Genomic DNA, 9,658 nt, shown 5'->3' on the forward strand with positions numbered 1-9,658 from the left:
TAGAGAGGAACATAAACGACCTGATGGAGCTGAAAAACACAGCATGAAAACTTTGTAAAGTATAAATAAGTATCAATACCTGAATCGAACAAGTGTGGAAGAAAGGATATGAGCTTGAAGACCACCTTGCTGAAATAAGGCCTGCAGACAAGATTAGAGAAATAAAAAAGTGAAAAGGAATGAACAAAACTTCCAAGAAATATGGAACTATGTACGGCTGAACCTACAATTGATTGGAGTACCCGAAGGAGACAGGGAGAATGGAAACAAATTGAAAAACACACTTCAGGATATTATTCAGGAGAACTTCTCCAATTTAGCAATACTGGCCAACACGCAAATTCAGTAAATACAGAGAACACCACTGAGATTCTTCATGAGAAAATCAATCCCAAGACACATAATCATCAGATTCTCCAAGGTTGAAATGAAGGAAAAAATGTTAAGGGCAGCCAGAGAGAAAGTCCAGGTCACTTACAAAGGGAAGCCCATCAGACTAACAACAGACCTCTCAGCAGAAACCCTACAAACCAGAAGAGATTGGGGGCCAATATTCAACATCATTGAAGAAAAGGATATTCAACACAGAATTTCGTATCCAGCCAAATTAAATTTTATAAGTGAAGGAGAAATAAAATTCTTTCCAGACAACCAAATGCTGAGGGATTTTATCACCACCAGGCCTGTCGTGCAACAGCTCCTGAAGGGAACACTAAATATGGAAAGGAAAAACCAGTACCAGCCACTGCAAAAACATACCAAGTTTTTACAACCAATGACGCTATGAAGAAACTTCATCAACTATTGTGCAAAATAACCAGATAGCATCATGATGACATGATCAAATTCATACATAACAATACTAACCCTAAGTGTAAATGGACTAAATACCCCAATTAAAAGACACAGACTGGCTAGTTGGATAAGAAGTCAAGACTTGTAAATGTGCTGTATTCAGGAAACACATTTCATGTGCAAAGACACACACAAGCTCAAAATAAAGGGATGGAGAAAAGTTTACCAAACAAATGAAAAGCAAAAACAAACAAACAACCCCCCCAAAAAACCAAACAGGGGTTGCAATTCTAATCTCTGATAAAACAGACTTTAAGTCAATAAAAATAAAAAAAAGACAAAAAAGGACATTACGTAATGGTAAAGGGGGCAAATCAACAAGAAGAGCTAACTATTCTAAATATATATGCATCCAATACAGGAGCACCCAGGTTCATAAAACAAGTTCTTAGAGACCTACAAAGAGACTTGGACCTCACACAATAATAGTGGGAGACTTTAACACCCCACTGTCAATATTAGACAGATCAATGAGACAGAAAATTAACAAGGATATTCAGTGCTTGATCTCAGTTCTGGATCAAGTGGACCTAATAAACAATAACAGAACTCTCCACCCCAAATCAATAGAATATACATTATTCTCAGTGCCATATGGCACTTATTCTAAAATTGACTACATAATTGGAAGTAAAACACTCCTAAGCAAATGAAAAAGAACTGAAATCATAATGAACGGTCTCTCAGACCACAGTGTGATCAAATTAGAACTCAGGATTAAGAAACTCACTCAAAACCACACAATCACTTGGAAATTGAACAACTTGCTCCTGAATGACTCCTGGGAAAATAATGAAATTAAGGCAAAAATCAAGAAATTCTTTGAAATCAATGCGATCAAAGAGACAATGTACCAGAATCTCTGGGACACCAGTGCTAAGAGGAAAATTTGTAGCACTAAATGCCCACCTCAGAAAGCTAGAAAGACCTCAAATTGACACCCTAACATCACAATTAGAATAGCTAGAAAGGCAAGAGCTACTAATCCAAAAGCTAGCAAAAGACAATAAATAACTAAGATCAGAGCAGAATTGAAGGAGAAAGAGACAACAAAACTCCTCCAAAAATCAATGAATCCAGGACCTGGTTTTTGAAAAAAATTAACAAACTAGATAGACCACTAATCAGATTATTAAAGAAGAAAAGAGGGAAGGATAAAATAGATGCAATAAAAAATGATAAAGGGGATATCACCACTGACCCTACAGAAATACAAACTACCATCAGAGAATACTATAAACACCTCCATACAAATAAACTAGAAAACCTAGAAGAAATGGATAAATTTCTGAACACATACACCCTCCAAAGACTAAACCAGGAAGAAGTCAAATCTCTGAACAGACTAATAATAAGTTCGGAAATTGAAGCAGTAAATTAATAGCCTACAAACCAATAAAAAGCCCAGGGCCAGACAGATTCACAGCCAAATTCTACCAGAGGTACAAAGAGGAGCGAGTGCCATTTATTCTGAAAATTTTCCAAACAGTTGAAAAGGAGGGATTCATCCCTAACTCATTTTATAAAGCCAGAATCATTCTGATACCAAAATCTGACAGAGACACAACAACAAAAAAGAAAACTTCAGTCCAATATTCCTGATGAGCATCAATGTGAAAATCCTCAATGAAATACTGGCAAACCGAGTCCAGCAGCACATCAAAACTTATCCACAATGATCAAGTTGGCTTCATCCCTGGGATGCAAGGCTGGTTCAACGCATGCAAGTCAATAAATATAATCAATCACAAAAACAGAACCAAAGAGAAAAACCAGATGATTATCTCAATAGATGCAAAAAAGGCCTTTGATAAAATTCAACATTCCTTCATGTTAAAAACTTTCAATAAAGTAGTTATTGATGGAACATATCTCAAAACATTAAGAGCTATTTATGACAAGCCAATATATATTGAATGGGCAAAAGCTGGAAGCATTCCCTTTGAAAACTGATACAAGGATGCTCTCTCTCACCACTCATATTCAAAATAGTATTGGAAGTTTTGGCCAGGGCAATCAGGCAAAAGAAAGAAATAATGGGTATTCATATAGGAAAAGTGGAAGTAAAATTGTCTCTATTTGCGAATGACATGATTCCATATTTAGAAAATCCCATTATCTCAGCCTAAAATCTCCTTAAGCTGATAAGCAACTTCAACAAAGTCTCAGGATACAAAAATCAATGCGCAAAAATCACAAGTATTTTTTTACACCAAAAATAGCAAGCAGACAGCCAAATCATGAATGAACTCTCATTCACAATTGCTACAGGGAGAATAAGATACCTAGAAATACAGCTAACAAGGGATATGAAGAACCTCTTCAAGGAAAACTACAAACCACTGCTTAAGGAAACAAGAGAGGACACAAACAATGGAAAAAACTTTCTTGTCTCACGGATAGGAAGAATTAATAGCATGAAAATGGCCATAATGCTGAAAATAATTTATACATTCAATGCTATTCCCATCAAATTACCATTGACATTCTTTACAGAATTAAAGAAAACCACTTTAAATTTCATGTGGAATCAAAGAAGATCCCATATAGCCAAGACAATTCTAGGCAAAAACAAAGCTGGAGGTATCGTGCTACCTGACTTCAAAGTATACTACAAGGCTACAGTAACCAAAACAGCATGGTACTGGCATCAAAACAGACATATAGACCAATGAAACAGAAGATACTTAAGAAATAACAACACACATTTACAACTATCTAATCTTTGACAAACCTGACCAAAAAAAAAGCAATGGGGAAAGGATCTCCCATTCAATAAATGGTGCTAGGAAAACTGACTAGCCATATGCAGAATACTGAAACTGGATCCTTTTCTTACATATTATACAAAAATTAACTCAAGATGGATTAAAGACTTAAATAAAAAACCCCAAATCACAAAAACCCTAGAAGAAAATCTGGGCAATATCATTCAGGACATAGGCATGGGCAAAGACTTCATGCTGAAATCACCAAAAACAATTGCAGCAAATGCCAAAATTGACAACGGGATCCAATTAAATGAAAGCTTCTGCACAGCAAAAGAAACTGTCATCAGAGTGAACAGGCAACCTACACAATGTGAGAAAATTTTTGCAATCTATTCATCTGACAAAGGTCTAATATCTAGAATTTACAAGAAATTTAAACAAATTTACAGGAAAAAACCAAACAACGCATTAAAAAGTGAGCAAAGTCTATGAACAGTCACTTCTCAAAGAAGAAATTTACATGGTCAACAAACATATGAAAAAAAGCTTAACATCACTAATAATTACAGAAATGCAAACCAAAACCACAATGAGATACCATCTCACACCAGTCAGAGTGGTGATTATTAAAAAGCAAAGAAACAATAGATGCTGGTGAGGCTGTGGAGAAATAGGTACACTTTTACGCTGTTGGTGGGAATACAAATTAGTTCAACCACTGTGGAACACAGTATGGTGATTCCTCAAGGATCTAGAATCAGGAATATCATTTTACCCAGCAATCCCATTACTGGATATATACCCAGAGGAATATAAATCATTGTACTATAAAGACACATGCACACATATGTTTATTGCAGCACAATTTACAACAGCAAAGACTTGGAAACAACCCAAATGCCCATCAATGACAGGATAAAGAAAATGCAGTAAATATACACCATGGAGTATTACGCAACCATAAAAAGAAATAAGATCATGTCCTTTGCAGAAACATGGATGAAGCTGGAAGCCATCATCCTCAGCAAACTAGCACAGGAACACAAAACCAAACGCCACACGTTCTCACTCATAAGTAGGAACAATGAGAACACATGGACACAGGGAGGAGAATAACACACACCAGGATCTGTTGGGGGTGGGAGGCAAGGGGAGGGAACTTAGAGATCAATAAGTGCAGCAAACCACCATGGCACATGTATACCTATGTAACAAATCTGCATGTTCTGTACATGTATTCCAGAACTTAAAGTTTAAAAAAAATGTTAAAAAAGGAGTTTTTAAAAACTTTTTAAATTGTGGTAAAATATACATAAGATTTACCATTTTAACACTTTTAAAATGTGCAATTCAGTGGCCTTAGTGACTTCCCAATGTGTAACAATCACCACTATCCATTTCAAAAACTTTTTCATAGTCCCAAACAGAAGTTCTGTACCCATTAAAAAATAACTTTCCATTCTTCCTTCTACAATCCTCTGGTAACCTTTGTTCTACTTTCTGTCTCTATGAATTTGCCTATTCTAGGTACAACATACACCATTTGTCATTTTTCATCTGGCAAACACTTAGTATTTTCAAGGCTTAGCCATATTATAGAATATATTAGATTTGACTTCTTTTTAAGGTTGAAGAATATTCCATTGTATGTATATATCACATTTTCATTCATTCATCCATCACTGGACACTTGGTTCTTTCTACATTTTAGCTACTGTGAATAATGCTGCTATGAACATTAATGTACAAGTACCTGTCTGAGTGGTTGCTTTCAAATTTTTGGAGGTGTACACTTAGAAGTGAACTTGTTATATTATATGGTATTTCTGTGTTAAACTTCTTGAGGAACAGCCAAACTGTGTTCCAAGCATCTGCACCATTTTATATTCCCACCAGCAGTGACACAGGGGTCCTGAGTTTGCCAAGTCCTTGCCAGTCCTTGTTATTCTCTATTTTTTTTGTTTGCTTTTGAGATAGGGTCTTACTGTGTTGCCCAGACTGGAGAGCAGTGGCACGAGCTCAGCTCATCACAACCTCCATTGCCCAGGCTCAAGTGATTCTCCTGCCTCGGCCTCTGGAGTAGCTGGGATTACAGATGCATGCCACTACTGCCCAGCTAAGTTGTGTACTTTTAGTAGAGATGAGGTTTCACCATGTTGGCCAGGTTGGTCTCGGCCTCCTAACCTCAAATGATCCACCCTCCTCTGCCTCCCAAAGTGCTGGGATTATCGGCCTGAGCCACCATGCCAGGCTTGTTTGTTTGTTTTGATAGCAATCATTCTAGCGAGCATGAAGGGGTATCCCACTGTGGTTTTGATTTGAATTTACCTAATGACTAGTGATGCTGAGCGTATTTTCTTGTGCTTATTGGCCATTTATATGGCTTCTTTGGAGAAATGTTCGTTTAAAGTCCTTTGTTCATTTTGAATTTTTTTGTTGTGTTGTAGGAGCTTAAAAAATATTCTAGATAGCAATCTCATCAGATATACAATTTGTAAATATTATCTTCGTTACTTTGTCTAGCTTAACTGAGTTTTTATTTTTTTATCATGAAATAGTGTTTAGTATCGTCAAATGCTTTTTCTACATCAATTGAGATTATTGCTTGGTTTTTATCTTTTATTATACAACTGTGATGTATTACACTGATGAATTTTCATATGTTAAATCATCTTTTCATTCCAGGGATAAATCCTACTTGGTCATAATATATAATCCTTTTAATATACTGAAGAAGTGTGTTTGCTAGTATTTGGTTGAGAATTTTTGTGTTAATATTTATAAGAGATATTGGTCTACAGTTTTCTTAAAGACCTCAATCATGTCGGGGTCACCACCTGAGATGTCAATCATCACCTGTGGAGGTCTGTCCGGCAGACCCTGACTCAACGACTGATGAATAAATGCACTCTGATACCTAACTACATACTGTCTTCAAGAGATCTACTTTAAATCAAAAGGCACAAAAAAATTAGCTAACTTGTTTTTCCTTTCTGTTCCTCACACTTGACTATTTTAGTTGCCTCTCTTCAAGTTTGCTGATTCATTCTTCTGTCTGTTTCAATCTGCTGTTGAACCTGTCTAGTAAATTTATTTCAGCTTTTGTAATTTTCAGCTCCAATATTTTTCTTTGGTTCCTTTTTCATAACTTTTATGTGTTTATTTATATTCTCATTTGTTCATATATTGTTTTTCTGATTCCCTTTAGTTCTTTGTGGTTTTGTTTGGCTCTTTGGGCATACATAGTACAGTTGTTTTAAAGTCTTTGTGTAGTAATTCTGATGCCTGGGTTTCTTCATAGATGATTTCTGTTTTTTTACTTTGTTTCTTTGAAGAAGACATATTTTCTTTTTTTATTCCTATGCATTGTGACTTTTTATTGAATATTGAGTATTTGACTATTATACTGTGGTAACTCTGAAAAACAGATTTTCTTCTTTTCCCAACATTTGCTCTTTTTCTTTCTGATTGCCAAAGGCTATAGTAGTCTGTTTTGAGAATTTTTCAAACAATTTTTGCAAAGCCCTTGCCATGTGTGATCACTCTGCTATTTTAGCTTGGTTTAGTTGATGTTTTCACAGAGAGTTTTTGAATGTGTGGAGCTGAAACAACCAAACAATAGCCCTCCTCACAAAAGACGCATAAAATAGTGAAAAACTCCTCTTCTAGTCTTTGCAGATGGGTTTTGTGCTGGGGCACTCCTTTGCTGCTTAGATAGGCTTGCTCTGAATCTAGGATTCAGCCTGAAGTGAAAACTTAATGTCATCTCAGATCTTTTCTGAGCATGCATCTTGTTTGACCACGTGTGAACTACTAAATTCTTCCATATATGTGGCTACTTTTGCATGTCCTAATTTCCCAAAGAGTCTCACCCCAGCTTTTCCTCTTGGCCTTAGATGGTCTGTTGTCTGTCTCCACTTGAAATCTCTTCCTAAAGCCTCCGTTGACTTGTAGTTCCCCTATAGCTTTACAAACTACAAGGGGAAAAGTGCCCACTGCTCTTTCTTCCTGCATTCTGAGTTATGCCATACAGAGATGAGCACCCTACATCAGTCCTCTAGGTATTCCCTAGCCAGGTTACAACAGATTTACATAATAATTTGGGGGTGAAAATTAGTCCAACCATTGTGGAAGACAGTGTGGTGATTCCTCAAGGACCTAGAAATAGAAACTCCATTTGACCCAGCAATCCCATTACTGGGTATATATCCAAAGGATTATAAATCATTCTACTATAAGGACACATGCACACGAATGTTCATTGCAGCACTGTTTACAATAGCAAAGACCTGGAACCAACCCAAATGCCCATCGATGATAGACTGGACAGGGAAAATGTGGCACATATACACCATGGAATATTATGCAGCCATCAAAAACGATGAGTTCGTGTCTTTTGTAGGGACATGGATGAACCTGGAAATCATCATTCTCAGCAAACTGACACAAGAACGGAAAATCAAACACCAAGTGTTCTCACTCATAGGTGGGTGTTGAACAATGAGAACACATGGACACAGGGAGGGGAACATCATACACTGGGGTCTGTTGGGGGGAAATAGTGGAGGGACAATGGGGGGTGGCAGTTGGAGAGAGAGAGCATGGGGAGAAATGCCAGATATAGGTGAAGGAGAGGAAGGCAGCAAATCACACTGCCACGTGTGTACCTATGCAACAATCTTGCATGTTCTTCACATGTACCCCAAAACCTAAAATGCAATAAAAAATAATAATTTGCAAATAGGGTCTGCTGTGTTCCTTCTAGTTTGAGGGAAAGAAGTAGAGACTTGACTTCTGACACTCAAGACCAAGGCTGCTGCCACACTGGAATAGGATGGAGAGACTGTGAGTGAAAACCACCACGAAACTTTTCTATCATTTTTCAGGTGGCTTTTTTTTTTTGATTAGATGTTTTCTTAGGAGCTATAACCTTTTATTATTCTCCAGAGCTTATGCAAAGTTGGCTCATACAGTTTTTGTGTGTGTTCCCGTGGAAAAATGAGAGCTTGGAGTCTCCTCATTGGTCATTTTGCTGACATCCTGCCTGTGGACATATTTTAAAACTACCAAAGTACTATTATGAAAAACAGACTGTTGAAATAGGAAGAAACTGCATACTATTTATTAGACACACTTCAAATACAACAGAACTACTGCTAAAAGCAAAAGGATGGAAAATACATACCGTGTAAACAGTAAGCACAAGAGAGCTGGTGTGGTTGTATTAATCTCAAAGTAGATTAATAATAAGAAACATCCCCAAAGGTAAGGAGGGGTATCTTAAATGGTAAAATGGCTGGTTCTTCAAGATGACAAATAATCCAAAAAGTTTGGAAACAACATTATATCTTTAAAGTACACACAAAGCAAGCGGGGACCCATGGTGCATGCCTGTAGTCCCAGTGACTCAGGAGGCTGAGATGGGAGGATTCCTTGAGTCCAGGAGTTTGAGGCCAGCCTGGGAAGCAAGGCACCATCTGTATTAGTCTGTTTTCATACTGCTGATAAGACATACCAGAGAGCGGGCAATTTGCAAAAGAAAGAGGTTTAATTGGACTTACAGCTCCACGTAGCTGGGGAAGCCTCAGAATCATGGCAGAAGGCAAGGAGGAGCAAGTCCTGTCTTACATAGATGGCAGCAGGCAAAGAGAGAATGAGGAGAATGCAAAAGCAGAGCCCCCTGATAAAACCATCAGATCTCATGAGACTTATTCACTACCATGAGAATAGTTTTGGAGAAACTGCCTTCATGATTCAATTATCTTCCACTGGGTCCCTTCCACAACATGTGGGAATTATGGGAGCACAATTCAAGGTGAAATTTAGGGTGGTGACACAGAGCCAAACCATATCAACATCTATTAAAAAAAAGTACACAAAAAGCAAAAATTGGCAGAAAGAGGCAAAACCACAATCATAATGGAAGTCACACACACCCTTCTCTCATAACTGATAAAACATACAGAAAAAAAGCAATAGGGATATATAGGATCTGAATGACATGATTAATAAACTTAACCTAATTAGCATATATGGAACAGTTCATCAAACAGCTGCATAATAAATGTCAAGAACGGTAAAGGTTTCAGATT

General features: G+C 37.2%; 1 long non-coding RNA gene across 2 annotated transcripts in view; it reads left to right on the forward strand.

Annotated features, from left to right (window-relative positions):
* The window catches only part of LOC119469769, a 71,380-nt gene that overhangs the window by 20,332 nt on the left and 41,390 nt on the right, over positions 1–9,658 (forward strand). For both annotated transcript variants that reach the window (XR_005198612.1, XR_005198613.1), the window contains exon 2: positions 8,332–8,411. This is a non-coding gene — a long non-coding RNA (uncharacterized LOC119469769). The remainder of the gene's footprint in view (positions 1–8,331; positions 8,412–9,658) is intronic.

The sequence above is a fragment of the Cebus imitator genome, unplaced genomic scaffold, assembly GCF_001604975.1.
Source record: "Cebus imitator isolate Cc_AM_T3 unplaced genomic scaffold, Cebus_imitator-1.0 Scaffold825, whole genome shotgun sequence".
In the NCBI taxonomy this organism is placed as follows: domain Eukaryota; kingdom Metazoa; phylum Chordata; class Mammalia; order Primates; family Cebidae; genus Cebus; species Cebus imitator.